General features: G+C 40.2%; 1 protein-coding gene across 1 annotated transcript in view; it reads left to right on the top strand.

The window, feature by feature from the left end:
* The first annotated feature begins 1,094 nt into the window (after positions 1–1,094).
* Positions 1,095–10,232, top strand: part of LOC145353903 (phosphoprotein associated with glycosphingolipid-enriched microdomains 1-like) — a 104,269-nt gene continuing 95,131 nt past the window's right edge. Inside the window, exons 1-2 of the mRNA XM_080204871.1 lie at positions 1,095–1,329; positions 7,897–8,001. The gene's annotated coding sequence lies outside the window, so the exon portion shown is untranslated. The remainder of the gene's footprint in view (positions 1,330–7,896; positions 8,002–10,232) is intronic.

Genomic DNA, 10,232 nt, shown 5'->3' with positions numbered 1-10,232 from the left:
CCTTCCCGAAGTGCAGCATTGGGTGTGATAACCCAACTGATGTCAAACTAGTGACTTATACAAGGGCAACATAACATCCTCGCTCTTGTACTCTGTCCTTATTAGAATATGATATGCTTTATTAACTATTCTCCCAAGCTGTCCCGCCACCTTCGATTACTTATGCACATGTACATTCAGGCCCCTCTCTCTTGCATCCTCTTTGAAATTGTACCCTTTACAATGTCTCTCTATATTCTTCCCCACCAAAATGAATCATTTCACATTTCTTTGCATTGAAATTCATCTGACACTTGCCCGCCATTCCGCTAACTTGCTTATGCCCTTTTGAAGTTCTATATTAAGTACTCTTCACAATTCACAACCCTACCAAATTTTGTATTCATCCACGAACTTAAATTGTGTCCTGCACTCTGACCCCTGGGAAATTCCACCACAAACCTCCCTCCATCCTGAAAAACATCCATTTACCACCACTCTCTGTTAAAGTTAAAAGTTTATTTATTAGTCACAAGTAGGCTTACATTAACACTGCAATGAAATTCCTGTGAAAATCCCCTAGTCGCCACACTGAGGGAGAATTTAGCACCACCAACACACTTAACCAGCATATCTTTCAGACTGTGAGAGGAAACTGGAACACCGGGAGGAAACCCGCACAGACACGAGGAGAACGTGCAGACACCAGACAGATGGCACCCCAAGCCAGGAATCGAACCCATGTCCCTGGTGCTGTGAGGTAGCAGTGCGCTCAGGTCACTCAGCCAATCCCATATCCATGTTGTGACTGTCACTTTTATTCTACGAGCTACAACTTTGCCCACAAGTCGAATGTGTGATACTGTGTCAAGTACCTTGTTTTTTTTAAAGTAAATATGCAATGCAGTCTGATAAAGACTGACCAAACTGAAAGCGCCAGTTTAAAAACCACTATCAGTTCTCCATTCATTTGCGAGCTATTTAGAGTAGCTGGACCATCTCCAATGGAAATCACTACAGGGGTCGCTGCAGTTCTCTCTCTGCTTCATCACATGTTCAAGCTGGTAGTTTACTGCCAGAGTTTGAGTCCTTCTTACTTAAAGATGGGTGAGTACACCAGCCGTAAGCTGCACATCCACACAGAGTGATGTGATTATTAGCCGATTAAATAGCATCGGGAGTGTTTTTTTCCCCCCTCTCCTCTTGAGAAGCTACTTAATGTGATGCAGTAAATGTGTTGGAACCAATGCTGCAATTGCATAAGGAACATTCGCTCCAGGGAAAACCGATATACACATTACACAGACATCAAGAAGCAATAGCTTACTTTTACAAGATTTCTTTTTCTGAGTGAGTATCCCTATTTAACATTCGTTTACGCATTACAGTTTCCTAACAAACATAAACTGAGCGAGGTGAAGTTTTTAACCTGTTAACCATTTTCTTATTGTTAACATGACTTGCTAATTTGCTAATTGCATAGTATATGTTAGTGACCTGTTCGCATGTGTATTTGTACTGGACACAGCGAGCTGTGCTGTGCCAGCGCGTTTTTTGGAAAAATAACATATAAATGCAAAAGCCCTGATGGTGTGATGAGATGCATTTGATTTAATGTTGTCGCATGTGTAAGTATACAGTGAAAAATACTATTTCTTGAACGCTATACAGATACAATATACCGTACATGGAGAAGGAAAGGAGTGGCTGCAGAATGTAATGTTGCAGTCATTGCTAGGGTGTAGAGAAAGATCAACTTAATATGAGGGAGTCCGTTCAGTTCAAGTCACAGGTGGATAGATTTGTGATCAATAAGGGAATTAAGGGTTGTGGGGAGCAGGCAGGTAAGTGGAACTGAACCACTATTAATCAGCCATGGTCTTATTGAATGGCAGGGCAGGCCAAGGGGCTAGATGGCCTACTCCTGTTCCCATTTCTTATGTTCTTAGAAGTCTAATGGCAGCAGGGGAAAAAGGTGTTCTTGAGTTGGTTGGTATATTACCTCAGACTTTTACACCTTTTCCTGATGGAAGAAGGTGGAAGGGAGCATATCCAGGGTGCGTGGGGTTATTTTTTCATAGAATCCTTATAGTGCAGAAGGAGGCCATTTGGCCCATCGAGTCTGCATCAACCACAGTACCATCCAGGCCTTATTCCCATAGCCCCTGCTAGTCCCCTGACACTAAGGGGCAATTTAGCCAATCCAACTAACTTGCACATCTTTGGAGTTTGGGAGGAAACTGGAGTACCTGGAGGAAATCCACGCAGACATGGGGAGAATGTGTAGACTCTGCACAGACAGTGACCCGAGGCTGGAATTGAACCTGGATCCCTGGTGCTGTGAGGTAGCAGTGCTAACCACTGTGCCACCATGCAGCCCCTTTTTGTAAGAGCAATCTTTTTTCTTAAATTGCACTACTGCATTGAACATTTAAGATTAGAAATTGGGGAGGATTTGTTTTATACAAATATGTAATGCGACCGTCTCCATTAATGTTATAAAATAACCCCCTGGCCATGAAGTTACAATGTGCACAGAGATGGTTTGTAGTGTATGATTCTATGATTTTAGATATCACCTAGCAAAGATTTCTATCCCATGTATTGCTGGATATCACTCAAACTTGAAACTGTCCAAGTTGTTTTGGCTTTGAGATCTTAGTAAAACTGTTGTCATCTCACTGATGTCAGTGTTTGACAATTCTCAGTCTATTTCATCTGCAGCTGTTCCCTGCTGCTACGTTGTTCCCCTTTCAACTACTTGTTCCTTCAAAGCATTGTTCATTCACCTATTTATAACCAAGTTTAATAAAAAAAACAAACCATCAGGTGTTCACTATTGAAAAATACTTTCCATTTCTGTACAGTTGAACCAGTTTTCAGATTTGGAAATGTCAACTTCTCAACTAAATGTTAATTTCCATTTGATTACAGTAAAATGCAGCCCACGCGAGGGAAGTTTATATCTTAACTATTGTTTACAGACTCAAACATGACACTCACCCCAACTGGCCTATGCTGAAAGGAACTTCTTCCCATCCTTCATCCAATCCTATCTACAAATCATAACCCTTTTCTCTCATGTATTTACTTAGCTTCCCCTGAATTCCTCCATGACAACTTTTAAATTCTAACATCGCTGCATAAAGAACTGCCCTTGAATTCCTATGTTGTGTCTTCTATCTTTGGAATCTCCCACAAATTCCATTATCTCCCTTACATTTTTTTTTAATTACATCACCCCTCAGCCTTCTCTACCTCGGAGAAGAAGCCCGGCCTCTTCTGAGAGTTCAAACAGATAATCATTCACGGCTGTCGCAAAATATACTTCCTGATTTAGGTGGCTAGAAGAGAAGAAAGCAGGTCAATTTCTTGGGAGTGGGGATTGTCTGCTATATTGTCCACAATTGGGACTAGCTTTGGGGTTTTAAAAAAAAACAGGGCGGTCTGGACAAGTTGGGCCGAAGGGCCTGTTTTCATGCTGTAAACCTCTATGACTCTAAGTGTTTTCACTTTTGAAGATAGTCAAAGTTTTTAACATCAGTTTCAGGATGATGTAAATTATACACAGACTATTAAACTTGGTTTGCCAGCCTTGGGTTACAACAGAGCATGAGTGTAAAGAGCGGAGTTCAGTCCATGAATATTCAGAACTAGTGAAAATTAAATAGTTGTACAATGGTTACCCCAGCAGAAAAGAAAAATGTGAAAACCTGAATATGGACTGCAACTGGGGAGGCGATGGCCGAGTGATATTATCACTAGACTATTAATTCAGAATTTAGCTAATGGTCTGGTGACCCAGGTTCGAATCCCGTCACAAAATTTGAATTCAACTTTAAAAAAAATCTGGAATTAAGAATCTACTGATGACCACGAAACCATTGTTGGTTGTCAGAAAAATCCATCTGATTCACTAATGTCCTTTAGGGAAGGAAATCTGCCATCCTTACCTGGTCTGGCCTACATCTGACTCCAGAACCACAGTGATGTGGTTGATTCTCAACTGCCCTCCAAGGGCAACTAGGAATGGACAATAAATGCTGGCCAGCCAGTGACACCCATGTCCCATGAATGAATGAATTTTTAAAAACTGATTATATACGGGAAAAGTGCCGAGAGGGTTATGGAAATATGTGTGTTTCGGCTCAGTTGTGAGAACAAGAACACACAAGTATTCTCTGAAAATATCAAACAGAAAAAGATAGAATATGAGAAGCTGGATGAAAACTGAACCATTTGGGAAGTTTATGGCCTTGAACTAATAGCATGGTTTTTGTGGCCTATAAATATTTTTATCTGAAATTCCACCTCAGCTATTTCAGTAGCGCCATTAACCAATTCATTAAAAATACATTGGGTGAATGTTTTAAACACTCATAAGCTGGTTTGTATTTATTAATTGTATGCTAACTTATTAGTTGTGAAGCACTTTTGAGTTGACTTCACATTATGTAGTGTTATGTAAAGGTATATTCTTGTAAATCATGTCTTATAGTTTAATTCCAGTCTCATCATATCACAATTGTAATTTGTAATGTTTAGTTTATGTTTACAACCTGCCATACATCTAAGATAAAATATACTTATTCAAGATATGTACACCCTTATTAGAGGATGTTTAGCCTCATTTATTTCCTTCTCGCACTCTCTTTCCTTACTTTGTTGTATGGCCTACTTTTAGGTCACTTCAAGTGTGGCCCTTAAGTAATCATCTAGAAGCAGACAAGAGTGAAAACACTGTTAATGGTGGTACTGCTGAGTTGTTAGTTTCCACTGTGTTACTATAGTGATGTGCTAAGCTGAAGGCAGAATGGATTTTAGGACCTGGACAAGGCATTGCTATTCCAATGTATTACACCACTGAAGCTAAATAAAATGTGTTTCGTTATAGAATTTTAGGAAATCTTAAATCGCTAAATCCTTAAAAAATTCAACTTCACTGCTATATGCTAGAAATTACTGTTGGTGATATTATAAATTTGTATTAAATTCCACCTTTCTGAATGGCACTTTAATTTAGTTGGGGTCTTCGTTATAATACTGGAAGTGCAAATCTTGTAAGCATTTTTACAAAATCGTCCATAACCGGAGCCGTACAGTGGTTAGCGCTGCTACCTCACAGCGCCAGGCACCCGGGTTCAGTTCTGGCCTCTGGTGACAGTCTGTGTGGAGTTTTGCATGTGTTTCCCCATGTCGGCGTGGGTTTCCTCCGGGTGCTCCAGCTTTCTTCCGCAGTCCAAAGATGTGCAGGTCAGGTTGATTGGCCGTGCTAAATTGCCCCTTAGAGTCAGGGAAACTTAGTGCAGAGTAAATATATGGGGGATAGGGCCTGGGTGGGATTGTTGTTGGTGCAGCCTTGATGGGCCAAATGACCTCCTTCTGCATTATAGTGATTCTATGAATTCTGGGATGGGGTTTATTTTAATTACTGTTCCTGTTATTAGATAGTACAAACATTTGTGCTGAACTAAAAATTAATGCAACCATACAGTGGAACTGGAATGATTTCCTATAACAAAAAATATCTTTCACATAATCACCAAATACTACTGTGCAGAAGAGGTCCTTCGGCCCATCAGATCTGCACCAACACATCAAATGTCCTGACTTGCCCACCTAATCCCACTTACCAGCACTTGGCCCATAGCCTTGAATGTTATGGCATGCCAAGTACTCATCCAGGTACTTCTTAAAGGATGTGAGGCATCCTGCCTCCCCTATCATCCCGGGCAGTGCATTCAGACTGTCACCACCATCTAAGTAATATCCCCCCTAAACCTCCCACCCCTCACTTATAACTTGTGTCCCCTCGTAACTGATCCTTCAACTTTTAGTCACAATTTGAAATAATTTTACATCAGTATAGCTGAATGAGAGAAACAGATGCGTTGTCAGTTTTATAATGAAAACATACAATCGTTTGTACGGATAAATGAATTTTGAGCAGGTGTAGGCCACTCAGCCTCTCGAGCCTGTTCCGACATTTAACAAGATCATGGCTGATCTGATTGTAATCTCAAACCCAAATTTCTACCTATCCCCGATATGCTTTCACCCCCTTGTTAATCAAAAATCTATCTAGCTCTGCCTTAAAAATGTTTAAAGATTCTGCTTTTGAGGAAGAGTTCCAGAGACTCTCAACTGTCTTGGGAAGAAACAAAGTCTCCTCATCTGTCTTAAACGAGCGACCCCTTTAATTTTTAACAGTGACCCCAGTTCTAAATTCTCTGACAAGAGAAAATCAGGGTTACTCACCATTGTAGGATGGATTTTATCAATTTCTGAAATAATACATTCTGAAGGAATATTGTTTCAAAAAGAACAAGAAATTCAGTTGAGAATTCTATATTGAAAGTCATTAAGCTACTAGATTAGCTTGTTCTCTTTTGAAGATTATTTGTTAGCAAAACTTGTATTAATAAAAAGCAAGACTTCTATTAATATAGCACTTGCAGCACAGAAGAAAGTCACCATCTCATTGCCCCTGACCTGGTGTTAGCCCTTCAGCTGGAGTTGATATATTTAAAATCAATTCCTGGGCTTTCTGTCATATTCTTTTCACGTATTTATCCAATCCCCTTTCAAATTAAGATACAACCCCTGTTTCTAAGTCACTCATGGTGACGAAATGGCAGTATTTCTATATTTTCTTAATTTTTGTCATTCATGGAACTCTGTTTAGCTTCATCGGGACAGATCATCCTGATTACCCAATGGTACATTCTATCCAGAAAATAATCATAGAATCCCTACAGTACAGGAGGAGGCCATTCAGCCCATCGAATCTGTACCAATCACAATCCCACCCAAAAAATGCATATCTAATCTATCTAGCATTTTCATTTTGTTGCATTCATTTTTCCTGCATTCCCATCAAAAAAGGACTTCACTCAACTGGTGGAAACCACTCAATGATTGAAGTTTTAGATTATTAATGAGAAAATGCCATTTGGATCTGAGATCACACAAGGTTTAACGTTCTTGGGACATGGGTAAGGAGGCTTGTTTTAATCAAAAAGGTAGTCATATTGCAATTTGAGTTGGCCTTATGAAGACCATTAGGGAGATCAGCAAGTGTTCAGCAACATGCAAGAAAGCTAATTGCCATTCCACTTGAGTTTGCGATAATATCTTTGGTAGCTTTTGGAAATAGTCAAGTTTCTATCTTGAGAAAGCTGGCTATTGCCTTGTGTTCTTTCTAGTTCTTTAAAATTAACTGTCATAACAGAGTATTTGGTATCTTATTTCACAAAAATGTGATCTTTCAGTACCTATGTATCTCTTCAAAAGATGTGGACAAAAAGCTACTGTTAAAATATTGGCTGAGTTTTGGATGTTGTAATGAAGGCAATTGTTATGCATTCTATCAGAGTAGCTAATGCTTTGTTACTTATGATATCAATTACTTATTTTACAAAAGCAAAGTGTAATTAACTAGGTGGGGGGAAACTGAAATGGTCAACAAGTCCAATAAATAAGGCCTAAACTTTCAGTTAGATACAGAACAAAGCAGATTATAGGCCAGCATTTAATGTGATAAAGAAAGAATGCAAACAATGCGAGTTCATTTCAATTAGTATCAATGCTTCTTTTCACATTAAGAAGTCTCGCGACACCAAGTTAAAGTCCAACAGGTTTATTTGGCATCACAAGCTTTCAGAGCGCTGCTTTTTCTTACTGTCCCCACCCCAATCCAACGCCAGTACCTTCACATCTTTTCACATTAGATACAGGAGATTGAAAATTGGATTATGTAAGTACAATGTTAAAGATGCACTAAGTGTTAATTACTGTCAATTTCTGGCACTGAAAATTAACTGCTAAAATCACTGGAACTATGTAGAATGTTATTGCCCAGTGTTATGTATATAGTGTTTTATGCTTCGAATAAGCTTCCACCTATTTTTTTTTCAGAAAGACATATCCTTTCAATTCCCTCTCGACAATGTTTATCAACCAAAAGCCTGGGCAATGTGTAGGCAGCCAATAATGATTGTGCAACTGAATTCTGAAGAATATGTAAGTGATCAAAAAGAGTTGGTTAGATTTCCGTAGCTGCTTTAAAATGTATAAATGCCAGCCTTCAATGTCATCTCACAGAAAGTATGTTTTCAAAGGGAAATAAAGATCACCTTTTCAACATCTTGACATAAAATACTGAATTTTATTGGGCAACTCACCTCTATTAAGTATTCATTAAATTAATTGCACACGTGACTGGTAACTTGCAGTGACAGTTTGGGGTTTAAATCGATAAAAGTGCAGCAAATATTTTCACTTTTGCACCTAATTATATAGAATTCTATATCTATGTTGGGTATTGATTCATAATTTGTTGTCAAAGTAACAAGTGACGTGGATGCGCGTGTGTTAGGGAAACTCCAAGGTATGTTATAAAGTTAGCCGCAACTTTGACTTTTCCTTTTGATTTTGGCATTAGGGTGAGCATAAGGTGTTTCGCTCCAGGTATGATTCAGTTGATCCACTAGGAAGATTTTATCAAAACAAACTATACTTAAAAACACAGTTTATAACAAAAAAAGTTAACATAACTTTTACCACTTAAAATGGTTAAAAATAGCTATCCATCTTTATTATTCCAATTTATAGTCATAAAGCTCCTCTTCAAAACCAGTTCGCACCAAAAGTAGATATGGTTGCATGGATGCCAAATTTCCAGCCTTTTAACACCTCGAAAGTGAGTCACTCACCTGATGAAGTTTATTTATTATTAGTCACAAATTAACACTGCAGTGAAGTTACTGTGAAATTCCCCTAGTCGCTACACCAGCTGTTCGGGTCAATGCACCTAACCTGCACGTCTTTCAGAACATGGGAGGAGACTGGAGCAGCTGGAGGAAACCCACGCAGACATGGGGAGAACATGCAGACTCCACACAGACAGTAACCGAAGCCAGGAATTGAAACCGGTTCTCTGGCACAGTGAGGCAGCAGTGCTAACCACTGTGCTACTGTGCCACCCGTCTCTAGACAGAGATCTCAGACACCTGAGAAAGATATATCCTCAAGCAGCAAAAATTCAGAGAAATACACTTAGTTTCTGGCTGATCTTAGTCTGCAGGCTTCAGAGAGGGAAAGGGCTACTCTCTGCGGCTTCCAAACAGCAATTCAGCTTGAGTCCTCTGTATGAGCCTAGCTCCACCCAGTTACCTGACATTACTGCCAATCAACCCAATCAAGTCTTATTTTGCAAAACCCCAGAGAAAACACCAATAGTATAGGTTAAAACCAACATTCTGGCAATTGGGAGCAATTATGCTTTTTTTTTAATTCATTCGTGGGACATTGGAGTCGCTGGTTAGCCAGTATCTGAGGAGCCGCAAATAGTACTGAACACTGTGAAGTCATTGGCCAACATCCTCACTTCTGACCTTATGACGAAGGGAAGGTCATTGATGAAGCAGCTGAAGATTGTTGGGCCGAGGAGACTACCTGAGGGACTCCTGCAGAGGTGTCCTAGAGCTGAGTTGACTGACCCACCACAACCATCTTCCTATGTGCCAGGCATGACTCCAACCAGTGGAGAGTTTGACACCGGATACCCATTGATTCCAGTTTTTGTTAGGGCTCCTTGATGCCACACTCAGTTGAATGCAACCATGATGTCAAGGCCTGTCACTCTCATCTCACCTCTGGCATTCTGCTTTTTCATCCATTTTTGAACCATGGTTGTAACAAGATAAGGAGCTGAGTGACCCTGGCGAAACCCAAACTGGGCATCGCTGAGCAGGATGCTGCTTGATTCCACTGTTGATGACCCCTTCCACACTTTACTAATAATCAAAAGTAGACTGTTTGGGCGGTAATTGGCTGGGTTGGATTTGTTCTGCTTTTTGTGTACAGGACAACTCTGGGCAAGTTTCCACATTGTCGGGTAGATACCGGTGTTGTAACTACTGGAAGAACTTGGCTAGGAGAGCGGAAAGTTCTGAAGCCCAAGTCTTCAGTACTACTGCCGGAACGTTGTCAGGCTCTAGTGCCTTTGCAGTATCCAGTGCCTCCAACCATATCACGATATCATGTGGAGTGAATCAAATTGGCTGGAGATTGGCATCTGTGATGCTGCGGACCACTGGAGAAGGCCGAGATGGATCATCCACTTGGCCCTTCTGGCTGAAGATTGCTGTGAATGCTTCAGCCTTGTCCTTTGCACTGATTGCGAGGCTCCACCATCACTGAAGATGGAGATGTTTGTGGAGCCTCCTCCTCCAGTGCATTGTTTAATTGTC

Source organism: Carcharhinus amblyrhynchos, chromosome 16 (assembly GCF_965287045.1).
Source record: "Carcharhinus amblyrhynchos chromosome 16, sCarAmb.v2.hapA, whole genome shotgun sequence".
NCBI lineage: Eukaryota > Metazoa > Chordata > Chondrichthyes > Carcharhiniformes > Carcharhinidae > Carcharhinus > Carcharhinus amblyrhynchos.
The sequence above is the reverse complement of the archived record's forward strand: the minus strand, read 5'-3'. Positions and strand labels throughout refer to the sequence as shown.